We start from the raw sequence: 20047 nt of genomic DNA on the forward strand, positions 1-20047 counted from the left end.
GCTTAAGGATCAGAGATCAACCCAAAACCAAAAATCCAGCGTTGAATGTAATGAAACTCAATTTTCTGGGTGAGTCCCAGAGGCTCTCCGGAGCTATCTATGGCCGATATGGATACCCTAACTATTTTGCATCAGTCAATGTGGGTTGAGTTGTAGGCCTACTGGGGACCACGAGCCAGACCCCTCATAGAGGCATGAGGAGCAATGGCCCATCATGGAAATGCACATGTGATTTGGAACATTACAGGCTGTATATATCTGTCATCGACTGGGACAGGCACCCAGAAAGGTAAGCGCCACAAAACAATCCCCTATTCTGGTTAACAATGAAAATCATCAAACGAGTGGACAGAACTCCCCAAAAGAAAAACGAGCAAACAAGCACGACGTCACACGAGTCGTGCCGCATATCTGCACAGCTCCCCCTCCCCAGATGGAGGATGGGGGAGCCCCAGACCCTCGCGCCGGCGATCCTCACCCCAGTTCTGAGGCAGGATATCAGAAATGCAAAAAATTGCCGACCGGAGGGAGGGAGGGAGGGTTGCCGGGAAGCCTCCAGGACTCACCCCCAGAAAATGGCGTTTCATTACATTCAACACTGGTTTTACCCTACGGCTCCCCGGAGCTAACTCACCAAAGACAAAACAAGAAAGAAGGGGACCTACCCGGGAGGCGGTCGGTGCTCCACTCCTCAACTCGAAGTCGAGACAACGGGCTGCAACCGCCGTCCCAATGCGGCACAAGCCCGACTGCGCCCTGGAACGTTCACGAGGTAGCGTGCAGCCAGGACCCTGTTCGACCGCCAAAAACCCCATGCCCGAATGTCAGCTCAAAACATATTGCCAAAGACGGCAGCAAGAGTTGCAAACTTACGAACGTCATAGGCACGGGGATAGACCGCAGGATGGCTAGACTTAATAACCCTGGGGACGACCTGAGAGACCCGAACCCGCGAACAGGGAAGAAGGGAAACCGGATCAACCCAAAGCGCATCCCTGGACACAGAAGCCGTGGTGCGCAGATAACAGCAGAGGGCTGCAACCGGACCCAACACATGATGAAGCCCAGGCCTGACCAACCAAGCATCAACAACCCAAGGACCCCTCCAGAAAGCAACAGTCTCATTCTTTGCCAGAAAAGAGGGAGACAGCTGCAGACGAACATACCTATGACCACAACCAAAAGAGCAAAAACCTCTGCGCCGGAGATGAGCATGAAGCTCCGCCACTTAACCCCCAGAAGCCAATGCCAACAGAAAAAGAACCTTAGCAAAAAAATCCTGATTCGAAGGGGCCACAACAAACCGAGAAGAAGAGAGATAGGAGAGCACTCTGTCTATAGACCAGGACAGCTCAGGCAGCGCATGAGCAGGCCGGAGGTGAAATGACACACAAGACAGCTTGTGAAACAGTGCAGAAGTAACATCGATACCGAAAGCAAGCTGCAGCGGCTCCGCCAGCGCCACACGATACAAGGCGATACGATATATTAGGCATAAGGTAACAGTCCTGGAACAACCAAGAGAGAGAAAGAACACCACCACCCGAGCTGAAAGCAAAGAGTTACGACGAAGAATCAAAAAGAAACTGAAGGACCGCAAGGAAACTTCATACTGCCTTCGAGAAGAAGCCTGCAGGTGGGAAACCATCAGAGAGCCCACCTGAGCACCATAGAGATGGTGATAAACCTAAGTAAAAAACACCAAACGCGAAGACTCGAGGAGAAGAGCGAACCAGTCTCGTACCAGACTGGGCCGATCTCCTGAAAAAGACGAAGCCGCGGAAAAATCTCCGGGTTCAAGCACCGGGCAAGCACCGCCTGAAACCACGGCTGGGCTGGCCACCACAGGGCCAAGAGGATTACTTGCCCCTGGTAAGTCTCCAAGCGAGCCAGGACCTGGAGCACCAGCTGAACTGGGGAAAAGTAGTACAGGAACCCCTACCTCGACCAGTCCTGCCAAAAGGCATCGACCCCTAACAGCCTCGCAACCGGGGAAGGGCGCCACATACACTGGAAGACGCCTCGACCCTGCAGACACGAAGAGGTCCACCTCCGGGCGCCCGAACGTCCGGCAGAGCCAACTGAATGAGTCGGCGACAACTGTCCATTCCGTGGACAGGGGAACGAACCGGGACAGGCCGTCCACCAGGACATTGGACATTCCCTGGACACGAACCGCCAGAAGAGCCAAACTCCGAGAACACAGCAGACGAGTCACTTGCAGCGACCAGCCCCAAACAGCCAAGGACTGCATCGAACCCCTTCGGTTCAGGCAATGCACCACAGGAGAGCAGTCTGAATGGAGCAGTATTGTTGATTTGCGGGTTACCCGAACCCACCAAAGCACAAACCACACCGCAGCGAACTCCCGCACCGTGCTGTGGGCCCCACGGAAAGACAGATCCCCACCGCCCCTGGCCGGCCTGGTGAGCACTGGTCACAAAGCCCCAGCTGAGAGATGACGCGTCCGTGAACACATCGAGCAAGGGCTCGGGTAGGCGCAGTGCCAAGGCACAGACCCCGAACAAGAAGTCGGCGATGCAGCAGCCAATAAAAGGCTCCCAGGAGTCGAACCCAGTGATCGCAAGAGGGGGCAGAAGGGACGTCCTCGAAGGAACCAAAACAGCCGACGAAGCCAAACCCAACCCTGCAGGAAGACCAACATCGCAAAGTTCAGGCTCCCGCACAGACCCTCGAGCAACCGCTGGGTGACCCGGGAGCCTCCCAAAAACAAGCCCTTGCTGGACCGCAGCCGAAGGAGAGACGCCGGAGGAAGAGACAAGGAAGTGGTCCGAGAGTCCCACCCAAGACCCAGCCAGGACCGAACCTGGGAGGGAACCAGAAGGGACTTCCTCCAGTTCACCAGGAACCTGAACCCAACGAGCTGGGAAAGCACTAAATCCCTGGCGAGCAGACACGCAAACCGGCTGGGAGCCAAAACCAGCCAGTCGTCGAGGTAAGCCAACACCCGAACACCTAACAGATGCAGACGGGCCACCACGACCCGGGTAAGGCATGTGAACACGCGAGGTGCCAGATTCAACCTGAATGGGAGACAACAAAAGCGTTAACACTGATGCACTACAACAAAACTGAGCCAGTTCCGGAACCCCAGATAAATAGGGACGTGTCAATATGCGTCCTTGAGGTCCAGGGACACCAAGCGCCCGGCCCCATCAGAAGCCGAACCTGGGACAGAGTGGTCATCCGAAACCAGGGGCAAGGGTTTAGACGGGACAAGTCCAGAATGAACCGAAGGTCTGCACAGTCCCTCTTCGGAACTGGAAACAGGCAGGAAACCCACCTGAGAGACATCAACATTTCGACTATGCCCAAGAGCACCCACTTCAAGATGATCAGACAGAGCGCAGGAGAGGAAGCCTGCCTCATCAGCCCCGAACCCCCCAAAGTAGGAGGAGCCACCCAACGCCATCACAGGCCGAGAGAAACGACCCGAAAAGCCCATAAATCGTAAGACCAGGCGTGAGCGAACAGAGCAAGCCTTCCCCCCACCACCCCGTCAATGGGGCGAACCGTGAAATGGCCACTGCTCCTTATGAGAACCCAAAATGCGCGCAGACTGAACATCGCGCCGACCAGGCGGTCAGGACCGCAGGCAGCACTGGCACCGAACCCGACACCTGTAGTCAACCTCGATGAACGGAACCTCGAGCCCTAGCATGACCCCGCCGGGAAGGAATTTTCATGCTTGAAGTTTTTCAATGTCTTCAGCTGAGGTAATTTTCATACTGATTTTTGTGTCATCTGTAAAGGACGATATGAAGCTGTGACTTGTATTTTTGTCTATATCTGATACGAGAATAAGGAAAAGCAGCGGTGCAAATACTGTACCCTGAGGTACAGAGCTTTTAACTGCGCTTGGACTCATTTTATATGGTTGACTGTTACTCGCTGAGTCCTGTTTGACAGAAAACTGAGTATCCAGCATCCTACTTTACTGGTTATTCCCATTGACTTCATTTTGTGTGCTATCACTCCATGGTCACATTTATCGAAAGCCTTCAAGAAGTCCGCGTATATCACATCAGCATTCTGTTTTTCTTCTAATGCCTCAGTGACTTTGTCGTAGTGATCAAGTAGCTGTGAGAGGCACGATCTTCTCGCTCAAAATTCATGTTGGCCTGGGTTGTGAATGTCATTGGTCTCCATGAATTTGGTGACCTGACTCCTAATCACTCTCTCAAATACTTTTATTATGTGTGACGTTAGTGCAACTGGTCTATAATTCTTTGCCAATGCTTTGCTCCCTCCCTTGTGTAGAGGGGCTATGTCTGCTACTTTAAAATGCATCTGGTATCTCCCCCGTGTCCAAGCTCTTCCTCCACACTATACTGAGTGTGAGTGTGAAAGGATTTCATAGCACAGGTTAGGGAAGGTAGATTATGGAGGATTATGTTTACAAAGTTGTTTGGCAATTCGTAGTTTACAAACAACTTTTAAAATGAGGATTGAGTGGTTTTCCGTGTTTGCTTGGCTCAGGTGATTCACCTCAGAATTGGGTTAATCAATGATTTCCATAAGCTCATCAACCATGATAGAGGGGCAAGTGAAAATGATTCTTGTCTCACCAGAAGCCTGGTGTTAGCTGAAGGGAATTATCAAGGGTAGCAACCCCAGATAAACCAACCAATGATCTATAAGCCAATTAAGATATAAACAATAAACTTTATTGCATGCAATAGTTAATATATAAAAGCAAATGTATTAGCTTACCAACAGTTTTCCTTGCTTCCATTTGGGAAAAAGTTGCCTTATTTCTCGAACTGGTAGCTGTTTGGCATTTTTCTTTACTGCAGAATATCTTAAAAAACAGCCCGTAATATGACGCACAATAAAATAACGAGCCCAAAATATGACTGACACCGTACACAAAGACAGCTTGCATGGGCCACAAATACACAAAAGCTGCCAGAAGAATAGATCGCAGTACCTGCATTAGGCCCTCTATCACAACCTGTAATAAGAAAAATATTAAAGGAAAATGACTTACAAATCTTACAGCTAAAACAAGGTTTATGAATTAAAAAAAAAAACGTTGAATGTAATGCAACGTCACTTTCTGGGTGAGCCCCGGAGGCTCCCCAGAGCATACCGGGCTGATATGTATGTATTAGACCGTGGCATCAGTCGATTGGAGTTCTTGCCTACCAGGGACCATGTATTTGGAAGCATTCCGTGTCTGGCCACTACAGCCATCAGTTCTGAGGTCAAACATAAAAAAACACAAAAAAAAAAATGCCAACAAGAGGGAGGGAGGGTGCCAGGGAACCTTCGGGGCTCACCCAGAAAATGGCGTTTCATTACATTCAATGTTGGTTTGATTACAGCCAATATTACAGCCAATGTTGGCTCCTCTCCTGATGGGAGGAGCCCCATCAGCTAACCCCAGAGCTAACTATCAACAGAGGAAAAATATGGGGACTTACCCGGGAGGCAGTCGCTGCTCACTCAACTCGAAGTTGAGACAACTGGCTGTAACCGCCGACCTAAAACGACACAGGCCCGACTAGGCCCAGGAACGTTTACGAGATACCGAGCAGCCAGGACCCTGTTCGACCGACAAAATCCTCGAGCCCGAATGTCAGCCCCAGGACATATTGCCAAACACGGCAGCAAGAGCACCGAACTTGCGAACATCATGAGCCAGGGGATAGACCCTGCAGACGACCAGGGAGACCCACACCCGCGAACAGGGAAGAAGGGAAACCGGATCAACCCAAAAGGCATCCCCGGACAAAGAAGCCGTGGCGCACAAATAACGGCGAAGGGCCGCAACCGGACACAAAACATGATACACCCCCGGACTGACCGACCAAGCATCAAAAACCCAAGGATCCCTCTGGAAAGCAGGAGGGAAAGTCTCATTCTTTGCCAGAAAAGAAGGAGACGGCTGCAGATGGACAAACCGATCGCCACGACCGAAAGAGCAGACACCCCTGTACCGGAGGAGAGCATGAAGCTCACCGACCCGACCCCCAGAGGCCAATGCCAACAGAAAAAGAGCCTTCAAGAAGCAATCCTGAACCAAAGGGGCCACAACAAACCAAGAAAAAGAAAGAAATGAGAGCACCTTATCCAATGACCAGGACAGCTCAGGCAGAGCATGAGCAGGCCGGAGGTGAAAACAATGCACGAGAAAGCTTGCGAAATGGCGCAGACATAACGTCAATACTGAAAGCAAGCTCAAGCGGCTCCGCCAGCGCAGCACGATATGAGGCGACAATGTTAGACATAAAATGATGGTCCTGGAACAACCAAGAGAGAGAAAGGACAACACAACCCTAACAGACAGCAAAACATAATGACAAAGACGCAGAAAGAAACAAAAGGACCGCCAGGAAACTTCATACTGACGCCTAAAAGAAGTCTGCAGGTGAGACACTAACAAGGAAGCCACCTGATCACCATAGAGATGATAAACCCGAGTCAAAAATACCATACGTGAAGACTCGAGGAGAAGATCGAACCAGCCACGTGACGCACCGGTCCGATCTGCTAAAACAGGCGGAGCCGCGGTAAAACCTCCGGGTTTGGACACCGAGCAAGCAGCGCCTGAAACCACCGCTGGGCCGGCCACCACGGGGCCAAGAGGACAACTTTCCCCTAGTAAGTATCCAAGCGAGTCAGGACCTGGAGCAACAGCTGAACCGGGGGGAAAGAGGTACAGGAACCCCCACCTCGACCAGTCCTGCCAAAAGACATCAACCTGGTCAGGACTGGGAGCGGTCGGCCGAGCGGACAGCATGCTGGGCTTGTGGTCCTGGGTTCGATCCCAGGCGCCGGCGAGAAACAATGGGCAGAGTTTCTTTCACCCTATGCCCCTGTTACCTAGCAGTAAAATAGGTACCTGGGCGTTAGTCAGCTGTCACGGGCTGCTTCCTGGGGGTGGATGCCTGGTCGAGGACCGGGCCGCGGGGACACTAAAAAGCCCCGAAATCATCTCAAGATAACCTCAAGATAACCCCGACGGCCTCGCAGTCGGGGAAGGGCAACACATATATGGGAAGGCACCTCGACCACACCGATGTGAAGAGCTCCACCTTGGGGCCCCTGAACCTCCGGCAAAGCCAAAGGAAGGAGTCGGCGTCGACCATCCATTCCGTGGAAGGGGGAACGAAACAAGACAGCCCGTCGGCCAGGACAGACACTCCCGCACGTGAACAGCCAGGAGAGCTAAACCCTGAGAACTCAGCAGATTAGTCACCCCTAAGCGACGAGCACCAAAGAGCCAAGGACCGCATCGAACTCCCCCAGTTCAGGCAATGAACCACTGGGGAGCAGTCCGAATGAAGCCGGATCGTCAATCCGTGGGCGACCCGAACCCTCTGCAGCGCAAAACCACACCTCCGCGAACTCCCGCACCGTACTGTGAGCCTGACCGAAGGACGGACCCCACCGTCCCTGGCTGGCCTGGCGAGCACTGGTCACAATGCCCCAGCTGAGAGATGACGTGTCCGTGAACACAACAAGCGAAGGCTCAGGCAGGCGCCAAGGCACTGATCCACGAAAAACCCAAAGAGGAAGCCGGCGATGCAGCAGCCGACGCAAGGTCCCAAGAGTCCGAATCCAGTGATTGCGAGAAAGGCGGAAGGGATGTCCCCAAAGGAACCAGAAGAGCCGACGAAGCCAAACCTGACCCGTCGGGTAGACCATCATCATGAAGTTCAGGATCCCGCACAGTCCCTCGAACAACTGCCGAGTGACCCGGGAGCCCCCAGAAACAGGCACATACGGGACCGCAGCCACAGGAGAGACAACGGAGGAAGAGACAAGGAAGCGGTCCAAGAGTCCCATACAAGACCCAGCCAGGTCCGAATCTGGGAGGGAACCAAATGGGACTTCCTCCAATTCACCAAGAATCCAAACCTGGCGAGCTGGGAAAGAACCAAATCCCTGGCTAGCTAACAAGAGGACTGGCTGGGAGCCCAAACCAGCCAGTCGCTGAGGTAGGACCACAGCCTACTGGGGACCACAAGCCAGAACCTGGTCCCCTCAGAGAGGCACAGGGAGCAATGACCCTGGAAGATCCCCATGGTTGGGGGTTTTCCTTATCTACCATCGACTGGGGTTAGGCACCCCAGAAAGGTAGGCATAACAAAACAGACCCCACATGATAAGAAAATTGAAACCAAAAACCAAACAGAGGGGTAGAACTTCTTCCAATCTCAAGCAAACAAGCAAATGGGGCGACTGCAAGGTGTGAACCTTGCAGTCGCCCCGAGAGGAAGGGGGAAGCCCCAAGGGAGGAACGGGGAGTCCTGGACCCCCCCTGCACGCCGGCTACCTAGCACTCCAGTTCGGAAGCTAAGCATCAAAACAATGCAAAAAAAAAAAAAAAAAAAAAATGTCGACTGGAGGGAGGGTGCCAGGGAGCCTCTGGGGCTCACCCAGAAAATTGTGTTTCATCACATTTAATGCTGGTTTTCTGTGGGGAGCCCCTTTGGCTTCCTGGAGCTACCTAACCAAAGATAAGGAAAAGAGGGACTTACCTGGTAGGCAGCCGCCACACACTCCTCAACACGAAATCGAAACAACTGGCGGCAACCTACGATCCAAAGCAACACATGAGTGTCCAGGAGCAGGAACATTAACCAAATATCAGGCAGCTAGGACCCTGTTTGACCTCCAAAATCCCTGCACCCGAATATCAGTCCAAGACATATTGTCAAACATCGCAGCCAAAGCAGCAAACTTCCTAACGTCATGAGCACGAGGATAGATTGTAGGCTGCCTTGACTTAATTCTGCAGACGACTTGGGAGACCCAAGCCCAGGAACAGGGAATGTGGTTAACAGGATCAACGCAAAGGGCATCCCAGGCCACTGAATCCGAGGCCCGCAACCGGACACAAAACATGATGCACCCCCAGCTTGACCAACCAAGCATCAATGACCCAAGGACCCCTCGGGGAGCAGTCGTCTCGTTCTTCTCCAGAAAAGAAGGAGAAGGTTGCAACCGAACAAACCAACCAACCAACCAACCAACGGCATTCAAAATCACACTGAATTGTAACCTGAAAAGCTGAATGGCCACCAGGATAGGAAATTCTGGTACTGCATATACATGAAGCATAAATGAAGCAGTGGCCTTGCATAGAACCGAAGTTCCAGGGAACCCTAATACACTATGCTGAAAAATTAAGTTGCATAAGGGTCCCAGCAGAGGCTTGTCTGACCTAAAATACACCACACAAATGAGGAAGAAGGTAAACCACTTTAGGCAAATCATAGATTCTCAGACTTCTCATCTCATAGAGAAAGCCAGATTCTGGTCCTGGCCTCAAATAAGTCAACATGGGTCGAGTCCTGGTACAATTCCTAAGGCTTAGCTATACCAGTGCATAAATACTAGTATAGGGTGGGGGGTCTTGCCAAAAACAATGTTTTCATTCACTGTCACTGTCTAATAAATATCTTATATAGTATGTGACCATGCTATCAGGGTTATATTTTATGTACTCAGTTAAGATGTGGATTCTAAGTTGACCACCACATACAAGAGGCAGGCTCTGTATGGTAATACACAGCATGGTTTATAATGAACTTCACATTCCAAATTCCAAAGCACCAACACTGTCTTAAATTTAGAACATTCCTTAAGAAACTTAAGCCAGAGTCTTCTCTTCTAAGATACTGACATATGCTAACATGCCAGGAGCATTACCACTACATTTTAAGAAAAAATAAGGCTCAAAACTTTCTGAACACCTGTTATAGTTAAGGCAACAACAGTATAAAATACATGTTCAAACTCTTACCTTAGTTTTGCTCCACAGCTGTAACTCTGCAAGGACAAATGGCACCTCAGCTGCTACCTCAACAATAACACTTAAAGCCATGAAGACAACCCCAGCATTGTAGTTCGTGGTTACAGTATCTGGTGGCCTTTCCATTATATATAACCAGATATACCAACTCAGGGCACACACAGGTCCTGACACTAATGTTCTAAGAAAATAAAACAAAATTATTGTAGATATCCTCTTGGCATCAAAGTGCTTAATTAAGGAACTTCTAAATTGAATTTGAAACATCAGTATATTCAATATTTGATATTTCTAATTTCACTTAAAAATACTGTGTTGCTTTAACCAAGGTTAAAACAAAGTTATACAGTACTGGGGTTCCCAATTCACGTACGTTCAGTCTTTTAAACCTTATTACAAATACCAGTTTGGCCCCCTCATTATTCTATATGAATGCTGCTTATCCAGAAAAATCTCTTAAAAAATCAGTGTTGAATGTAATGAAACGTCATTTTCTGGGTGAGACCCGGAGGCTCCCCGGAACTATCCAGACTGATATGGATATATTAGACTTTGGCCTAGAACTCCATGCACATTGACTGTGTGCATGGAGTGCATGAAGTACATGTCAAAGTGCATGAAGTTCTAGGACTAATGGGGACCATGAGCCAGAACCTAGCCCCCTCTGAGAGGCACAAGGAGCAATGGGCCTATAGAAACCCCCATATGGGTGGAAGCCGTCTATGTGTGCCATCGACCGGGTCAAGCATACAGAAAGGTACACGCCCCCAAAACAAACCCCCTATTCTGGTTAAAATATTGCTACTAAAAGCCAAACTATTGGATAGAACTCGCCAAATGAAAATGAGCATGATGTCCCCACGTCGCTGCGCCACTGTATGCGCAACCCCCTCCTCCTCCCAGGGATAGGGATGGGGAGCCCCAGACCCTCACCCCAGCTATCCACCCTGCAGTTCTGAGGCTGGATGTCAAAACACGCAAAAAGAACGCCAACCAGAGGGAGAGTTACCGGGAAGCCTCCGGGTATCACCTAGAAAATGGTGTTCCATTACATTCAATGCTGGTTTTCTGTGGGGTGGGGGGGGGGGGGGAAGCCCATTGGCTCCCCAGAGCTACTTACCCAAAGATAACATAAGAAGGACAAACCCGGGAGGCGATCAGCAACACAGCAAACATACGAAGCCATGAACATGAGGATAGACTGCAGGCGGGCCAGACCCGGCTCCCAGCGGGATGACCTGGGAGACCCGAACCCCAAAACAGGAAAGAAGGGAAACTGGTCAAACCCAAGTGTGGCCCTGACCAAGCATTAACAACCGAAGGACCTCTCCGGAAAACAGCAGTCTCATTCTGTGCCAGAAAAGGAGACAGCTGCAAATGAAGAAAACAACTACCGGGACCAAAAAAGCAGAAGCCCCTGCGCCGGAGGAGAGCATGAAGCTCCCCGACCTGACCCCCAAATGCCAACAAAAGAGCCTTCGCCAAACAAACCTGAACCAAAGGGGCCACCACAAACCAAGGAGAAGAGAGGAAGGAGATCACCCGGTTCAATGACCAGGATGGCTCAGGCGGCCCATGAGCAGGCCGGAGGTAAAACAACACACAAGAACAGCTTGTGGAACGGAGCAGAAGTAACATCAATACCGAATGCAAGCTGCAGCCGCTCCACTAGTACCGCATGATACAAGGCGACAGTATTTGGCATAAGATGACGGTCTTGGAACAACCACAAAAGGAAGGACAAAACAACCCTATCCAAGAAAGAAGTACACCTACACAGAGATAAGAAATAATGGAAGGACTGCCAGGAAACTTCATACTGCTGCCAAGATGAAGCACACAGGTGGGACACCATCAACGAAGCCACCCCGCACATCAAACAAGTGATGATTGACCAGAGTCAGAAAGCCCAAGCGCAAAGACTCGAGAAGAGCGAACCAGCCACATACCGAGCTGTACACATTCTGCTGAAAGAAGCAGAGCCACGGGAAGACCTATGGGTTCAGACACCAAGCAAGCAGCGCCTGAAACCAAGGCTGAGCCAGCCACCTAGGGGCCAGAAGGACAACTCTTCCCTGGAAAGTCTCCAATCGAGCCAAGACCTGGAGAAACAGCTCAGCAGACACGTAACCCAAAGAAGGAGGTTACTGCTGGTCACCCTAAGTGACCAGCCCCAAAGAGCCAATGACCGCATCAACCCCCCCCCCCCCAGTTTAGGTAATGAACCACTGGGGAGCAGTCCGAAAGGAGCAGGATTGTCGATCCACGAGTGACCCAAACTCACCGAAGCGACATCCACACAGCCGCAAACTCCCACACTGTGCTGTGAGCCCGATGAAAGGACGGACGCCCACCGTACGTGGCCGGGATGGCCAGGATGGCCCATGACCACTGGTCACAAAGCCCCAGCCAAGAAACGACGCGTCCGTGAACACACCGAGCGAGACCTTGGGGAGGCGCCAAGGCACTGAACGCCAAAAAACCCAGAGGAAGTCGGCGATGCAGCAAACTGACGAAAGGCCCCCAGAGGCCGAATCCAATGGTTGCGAGAGGGTGAAGGGAGGTCTCTGAAGGAACCAGAACAGCTGACGAAGCTAAATCCAACCCGCCGGGTAGACCACCATGGTAAAATTCAGGCCCCCACACAAACCCTCAAACAACCGTCTTGTGACCAGGGAGCCCCCAGAATAGGCGAAGGCTGGACCGCAGCCAAAGTAGAGCCCCCAAAGGGAGGGACAAGGAAGCGGTCCCAAGCGTCACACCAGACTCAGCCAAGTCCAAATCTGAGGAGGGAACCAGATGGGACTACCTCCAGTACACCAGGAGCCCGAACCCGAACCCGAACCCAGAGAGCTGGGAAAGAACCAATCCCTGGCGAGTAGACATGCGGACCGGCTGGGAGCCCACACCAGCCAACCGTCGAAGTAGGCCAGAATCCAAGCGCCGAAAAAAACGCAGACGGGCCACCATGACCCGAGAAAGGCCCATGAAAACGTGAGGTGCCAGATTCAAGCCAAACAGAAGGCAACGAAAACAGTAACCCTGATTGCTCACATCAAAACCAAGCCAGTCCTTGAACCACGGATGAATCAGGACATCCCAAGAAGTGTCCTTGAGGTCCAGGGACACCACCATCCAAGAGCCAGCACCAACAGAAAATGGACCCGAGACTGAGTAGTTAAAGGAGGGGAAGAAAACCCACTTCCTTCCCAGGGGAAGGAAAGGGAAAGTTCAGACAGGACAAGTCCAGAATGAACCTGAGGGCCTCGCAGTCCGTTTCGGAACTAGAAACACATGGGAAAACCACCAGAAAGAGGTGGTCCCTTTCGACCACGCCCAAGCAAACCCACTCCGAGATGACCTGACATCACAGAAGAGGAGGCCCGGCCCGCCAACCCCGACCCTCCCGAAGGAGGAGGGACCACCCAACACCACCACAGGGTGCACGAAATGACCCGAAGGGCCCACAAAGAGTTGGACCAGGTGTGAGCAAACAGAGCGAGCCTTCCCCCCCCCCCCACACCACACCCCATCAAAAGGGCGAACCATGAAAGGGCTGATGCCCCTTACAAGAACCCAACCCCCAAAATAGAGAGCTCACCACACTGACCAGACGAAGCCGGTTCTAAAGGTAACGCCGGCCCCAAAACTAGTACTACTGGCCTACTACAACAGAAAGAACTCCGAGCCCTGGCATTACCCTGCTGGGAAGACCCCCCCATGGGCCCCCCCCCCCCTGAGAACCAACAATTCTGACACAGGACAACTAGACAAAGCTGCTTGCAGATACTGCACAACAGCAGACGCTGCAAACAGCAATGGGCAAAAGGTCAAGAAGCCTATGAGACAGGGGCCCAAGCGGATTCCACAGAAGCAGCAAGCACCGCCTGCTGACATGTGAAACGGGAAGCAAAAATAGCAACATCGCATCCCGCATGATCGACGTAAACAGCTCCAACAGTGCAGACAACGCACGCACCGCCGAGGCCAATGCACCAGACCCAGGAGTGGCTCCAAGCGCTCCACATCCACCTCAAACCAGTCTGAGAACAGTTCGAGAAGGGAACAGAATCGCAAGGTTGAAGCCAACAGGCCACAGGCGTGCAAGTTCTCAGTGACCAATGCAGCCGAAAGAGAAGGAAACCTGCACATGAAGTAGCACCACTCCAACATCCCGAGGAAGGGCAGGAGCGAACAAGCATGCACTGAGGGACTCAAACTTGCCCCCAGGAAAACCTGAACCACCGTATGAGCCTTGCGCCACTCAAGCGTGCAGGGACCGAGAGAATGAATGCCACACCTCCAACAAGAAAAAAGTGGCAGTCCGCAAGCCAGGATGACTCCAGAACCTCATAACAAACCCAGAAGGGACAGGAAGCACATACATGAAAGAAGTTGGATCCATTACGAAGGTATAATCCGGGTCGCACTGGAGGTAAGCTGCAATGGCCTTCACATGGGGCGGGATGCAGGTGACCGAAAACCACTGGAAAGACGGGATCGAAGAACTCTCGGGATCACGGAACCAAACCGGGGGAGGGGTAGACACCAAATCCAACTCGTGTGAGGAGGGAAAAAAAGGGAACCCCCACTCCCTGTAACACCAAGCCTCACTCTGAGGGTACAAAAATTCAAGCGAGGACCAACAGAGCCCAAGGCCCCAAGTCAACTCCTCCCCCCGCCCCGGGAACCTCCCCACGAGGACCCGGGGCCGAGCCGTCCTCCAACCCCCCCCCCACCCCTCCCCTCCCCCACCCCCCAACTTCTAAAGAAAAAGCAGGCGCAGCCGTAAAAGCAGGAACAAAGGGAGGCCCATTGGTCCGACCCAGAAGCTCCGGTCGGAGGACCAGGCTCGAATGCCTCCGTCACCACAGCGGAAGGGGACTCGCCGAAACTGCCCAAGTCTTAACACCAACTAAACCCAGCCCCAACTCCAAAGCCCTCAGATGCTTTGGAACTGGAAGCAAGGGGGAGGGGAGGGCCAAGATGCATACAGAAGGGGAAGGACAAGGGGGGTGCAGATGGAACCAAAGATGAGGCGACTAACATCCCCAAGTCTGGTTCCCTATAACCAAAGCAGGGCAGCCTTGGGGCATCCGGGGTAGCAACCAACCTAGTGCTCTGCAGCAACCTAAATTGAGCATGCAATGCTGAAGCTGCCCACACCCGCACATCGTGATCATCGGTCTGGGTGAACTGAAGTAGGACAAGCAACAAAACCTCGCTAGACTCTGGGTCGAATGTGTCAGGCAGCATGATAGAGGCACACCCAGTGAGTGTCACCCAGAGACAAGGGGACAGCGCAACCTTCAAACTCACACGAAGCGAGAGGGAATCCAGGGGTCACATCCATTGGAACACAGACCCTCCCGTGGGGTTTCTACCAAGCTCCCCTTCCCCCTCCCGGGGAAGGGGGGATTGCGCAGACAGCGGTGCAGCGACTTGGTGATGTCATGCTCGTTTGCTTGTTTTCATTTTGGGGAGTTCTGTTCCACTAGTACGGCTTTCAGTAGCAATATTTTTAACCAGAATATGAGCTTGTTATTTGGGGCACTTACCTTTCTGGGTGCCTGACCCAGTCGATGGCAAAGATAGAATGCTTCCAACCACACGAGGGTTTCTATGGGTCATTGCTTCTCGTGCCTCTCTGAGGGGGGCCAGGTTTCTGACTCGTGGTTCCGGTAGGCCTAGAACTCCATGCACATTGACTGATGCCAAAGTCTAATACATTCGTATCAGCCTGGATAGCTCTGGGGAGCCAACGGGGCTCCCCCCAGAAATGGCTGACAATAGGAGGAAGTGTGTTGATGGTGCTCTATGCCTATTGCATCACCACTTAGTGATAGTGATGCATCACTAACTGCTGCTGCATCACTTTTCCTCCTTTAGTAACTGGACCTCTTCACTCTTTGAAAAACAAAATCAAAATGAGGCAGAGCAACTCCATCATTCAAAGTAAATAAAACAGTGTTGAATGTAATGAAATGCCTCTTTCTAGTAGGTCCTTGGTGACTTCCTGAAATGACTTCCCCTTACTGAGTCACATTAGGCATAGGAGTTCTGTTTGACCAGGGACCAGAGTCAGAAACCTGATCCTCCCTCACAGAGGCATAAGAGCTGGGGGATTATAACCATCGCTATCACAAAGAAAACATCCAGAAACTAAGTGAAGCAATACAGCAACCCATACTCGGGCTAGGCTTGTTAAAGCTGTGGCTGAGCCCCCCTCCCCCATCCCCCAGTGCATTCATAAATTTAATGCATTTTGTATTTAAATCAGTGTGTTCTCATTTATATATTAATATTATTATATATATAAGTTCTGTGTATTGTTAGGCATAGGTTAGGTAAGGGGTTTAGATTCTGTTGAAGATTATTTATATTTGATGTACGTGGGTGAATCACTTACAGAGTTGTAGTTCAAACAGAGGTGTCATCAGAGCACTGTTCAAAAAATGTTCGAATGTCATCAGTTGACAATATAATTTGATAATTTTCTACATAGTTGGAGGTGTTCTTTTCACTGGTTTTGAGACTTCGGTCTCTTTTTGAATCCAATAAAAGTGTTTTGGACTCATTGAATTTCAGGTTGTCTTTCCTGGTGAGGTTGCAAAATAAATGTCACTTCTCCCTAGGCTGATGTGACTCGGCAGATGGTAACCATTTCAATATATAGCCTCAGAGAGCCACAAGAGGTTTCCCTCCAGAAAAACCAGGCAATAATAACTAATGTCAACGTACAGAATAATGCTGACTGCATTACCATGGAGATCAACATATGATGATAACTACTCTTTAAGGGTTAAAAGATTTCATGCACTGTACAATAGTTTACAAATGTACTATAGAATAATTCAGCTGTTGACACTGCCATGTCGTGATAGTAGGTTTTGGTGGCAGCTTAGTCAAATAATCCTCACTGAAGCAAACATTTGTTTGATCCATTGAATAATTTGCACTGAACTCAAACTGTTTGGACTATTCAAGATTTCTACTGGAGGGGTTTGTCAGCTCATGGATCCACTGTATGTCCAATGGTAACAAACATACCATGGAATACACTGTTAAAATGCAAGTACAGTAGTAAACAGGCACTATACCCACTAAGGAAACATGTCTTCAGGTGCAGTGAACTGGAGAAATAACATCCAGGCCAAATCAGATGAATGTCTGGCAAAAGTGTGCAGTGGGTCTTGCCAGACCTCTGGGTGGCTTGGCATTTGCCACCTGGTGGCAGTAGGGAAAGGGACATTAAAGGGTGGTTTCAGCCATTATGAGTTTTGTTTGGCTATTCACATGTTACCAAACACTTCTCTAGTGATTTGTGTTTTTGTGACCATTCTCTCATTTGTTTTACTTCCTCACTGTGGGTTGATTCCTGATCCCCACATGTTCCTCACTTCTATGATATGGCCATAGTTGGATGCCAGGTCAGGTGTAGCCCTCAAATGCCAGTGTTATAGCAAAGCTACTGATGAGCCACCAGAAATATATAAAAATAATAAACACAATAATGACAGTTATAAGAACATAAGAACAAAGGTAACAGCAGAAGGCCTATTGGCCCATACGAGGCAGCTCCTATTTATAGCCACCCCAATTCCACACATATACATTGTCCACCCCACGCTTAAAACAATTAAAGGACCCCACCTCCATCACATTACGCGGTAATTGGTTCCACAAACCAACAACCCTGTTACCGAACCAGTATTACCAAAGTTTTTCCTAAATCTAAACTTATCCAAATTATGCCCATTGTTTCGTGTTCTGTCTTGTGTTGATACATTTAATACCCTATTAATATCCCCCTTTGTTATGTCCATTCATCCACTTGTAAACCTCTATCATGTCACCCTTAACTCTTTGCCTTTCCAGTCAATACAATTTAAGCTTTGTTAATCTTTCTTCATATGACACGTTTCTAATTTGGGGAATTAACTTTGTCATCCTATGCTGGACACATTCAAGTGAATTTATATCCATTCTATAGTACGGCAACCAAAACAAATAACTTACCCAATCAACTTACTTACCCAAAACACTTATCACTTACCCAATCCAAATAAGATTGATAACTTTGTGAATTTCCCCAAATTCTTTAGAGCTTAGTGCTGCTCGCCTGAAAGCTCCCGTGACAGCAAAAGTCCCGTGGAATACAGTAGGTGAAGTCGAACAGTCATAACAGCAAACACCTCCCGACTGACGTGGCGCACAATAAAGGCATTCAGAATGAAAGACAGGATTCGTAGTCCAACCTTCCAGAGATGCATCATACATTAGTGCATTTACATAAATTTATTTAGCAGCTAATTTTTCCTATAATTTTTCCCATTAAGCAGTTTCTTTGTAATGATAATTCAATGGAATTTCCTGTCCAAATATTGGAATGGCTCAATGCTGGATTAGCATTAGGAAAAAATATATTGTTGTACCATTTATGTATACAGTACAATGTAGTAGAGTATAAGCAATGTAAAAAAAAAATCATAATACTAATTATTATTATTTTTATTAATTCATATAATTTAGCCAATGATACTGTATACTTTCACTTACTTGTAAAATCATGTCATAGGTGGCTGACACAACTGCCCCTTTCTTTAATTCTTTTGGGTCCGACATCTTTATAGCTCATGAAGATTTCTGAAATAAAAGTATTATACAGTATAACAAATTATTGCTATTGTATGTAAAATCATTCTTCGTCTACATTCATATGCTAGCAGCATTTTGAAGAATATATGACAACTTTCAAAGTTATGTAAAGGTGCCAGTTCAGGGGTAACTTATCCTGTGCTACTTTTTCTCAGAGTCCCTTGTAGCTCACGAAGCTATCTCACTGACCCAACTACTAGGTTACATCAGCAGCAGTAATTCTGTTTGGTCTACCAGGGACCAGAGCCAGAACCTGGCTCTCTTCGCAGAGATGCAGAGAGCAGGGTGACGCTCTGCCACCCCACCGGAAAAGGATTCGGCAAGTCAATGCGTGAATACAGACCTATGCTGGGTTCAAAGAGACCAAAGCCTCGCAAACTGTTTAAACCCTCTCAAACAATGTCAACAAATGATCGAATCTCTCTTAAATCAGCACAAGCTTGTTAGCATTAGCCCCCCTGCAACTTACTGCCAGCGTTTGGGGGGGTTACTGGAGCTCCAGGTTCTCCTAGCCCTCCAAGCCAGTTCTGACGCTGATGTGAACACAATTGGTTGTCAACTATGTTCCCCAGATTATCTACAAGCCATGTGGGTACAACTACTTCTAAGCTAAATTCCAAACATCCTTGGGCTTTGTTCTGTGGGGCTATTTGGTTGGTACTGTTCTAGATTTAGTAGCTTCATGAGCATGTTTCCTGTCCAGTTTGTGTTGTGTGGACCTAGTTCGTAGCATACTTGGAGTTTCACGTGTTCATGGCTACCTTCTGTGTGTGCTCCCTAGCTACTGCCCCTGCACCAACAGTTCTCTTCTCTGGTGTGTTTGGGAGGTTGCTCTTTAGAGGCTGGATCACCAGGGTGGGAACCTTATCTTGGTGTCAGGGGTCTTTTGCCCTCTTCTGTCTAGACCTTTGCTTGATGGTAAACGTTTTTGGCCAGTTGGGGCACACTGGGGGGTCGCAAACTTGTTTTACACAGCATGCCAAGCTTGGTCTTCACAGCCTCGTTGATTAGGCTGTATCAGTCACGAGTAGATTGGCCTGGGTATCTCCTCCAGATAAGTGCAAGTTATTTTATCTTTTCTTCTTTGTAACACGTGCAGCTTGCACAAAGGATTTCCTCTTTCCTTCTTTGCCTTATTTGTGAAACGTACAGTTTGCATAAAGGATTTCCCCCTTTTAGAATTATAACAGCACGAGTAGTCCTGCTGTAAGACCCAAGACACAGCCCCGATAGGGATAGATTTACTCCAGTCAGTCGAGTGTTGTGAAACTGAAAACGTCAGAAGCTCGCTTGTGGTACCAAATCAGTGTTATCATTTTCTTTGGTTAGTTACATGTGCAATACGAAACATTCAATGTTATAAAAATAAAAAATAAATAAAAAATATATGTTTATTCATGTAAAAGTACATACATAGAAGATGAGTTACAAACATAATGTTGGATTTATAGATAGAGCTAGTAAATACAGTACCTAGTCACTAATACGTACAGCGTTTCGGGCAAGGCGCGATGTGTAAATAATAATAATAATAATAATAACATTAAATTTAGGAAAAGTACATACATAGATACAGAGTTACAAACATTCTGATTGATTTAT

General features: G+C 49.3%; 1 pseudogene; it reads right to left on the reverse strand.

The window, feature by feature from the left end:
- Positions 1 to 19117, reverse strand: part of LOC138356117 (man(5)GlcNAc(2)-PP-dolichol translocation protein RFT1-like) — a 45282-nt pseudogene extending 26165 nt beyond the window's left edge.
- Between the last annotated feature and the right edge of the window lie 930 nt (positions 19118 to 20047).

Source organism: Procambarus clarkii, chromosome 70 (genome assembly GCF_040958095.1).
Source record: "Procambarus clarkii isolate CNS0578487 chromosome 70, FALCON_Pclarkii_2.0, whole genome shotgun sequence".
Classification (NCBI taxonomy): domain Eukaryota; kingdom Metazoa; phylum Arthropoda; class Malacostraca; order Decapoda; family Cambaridae; genus Procambarus; species Procambarus clarkii.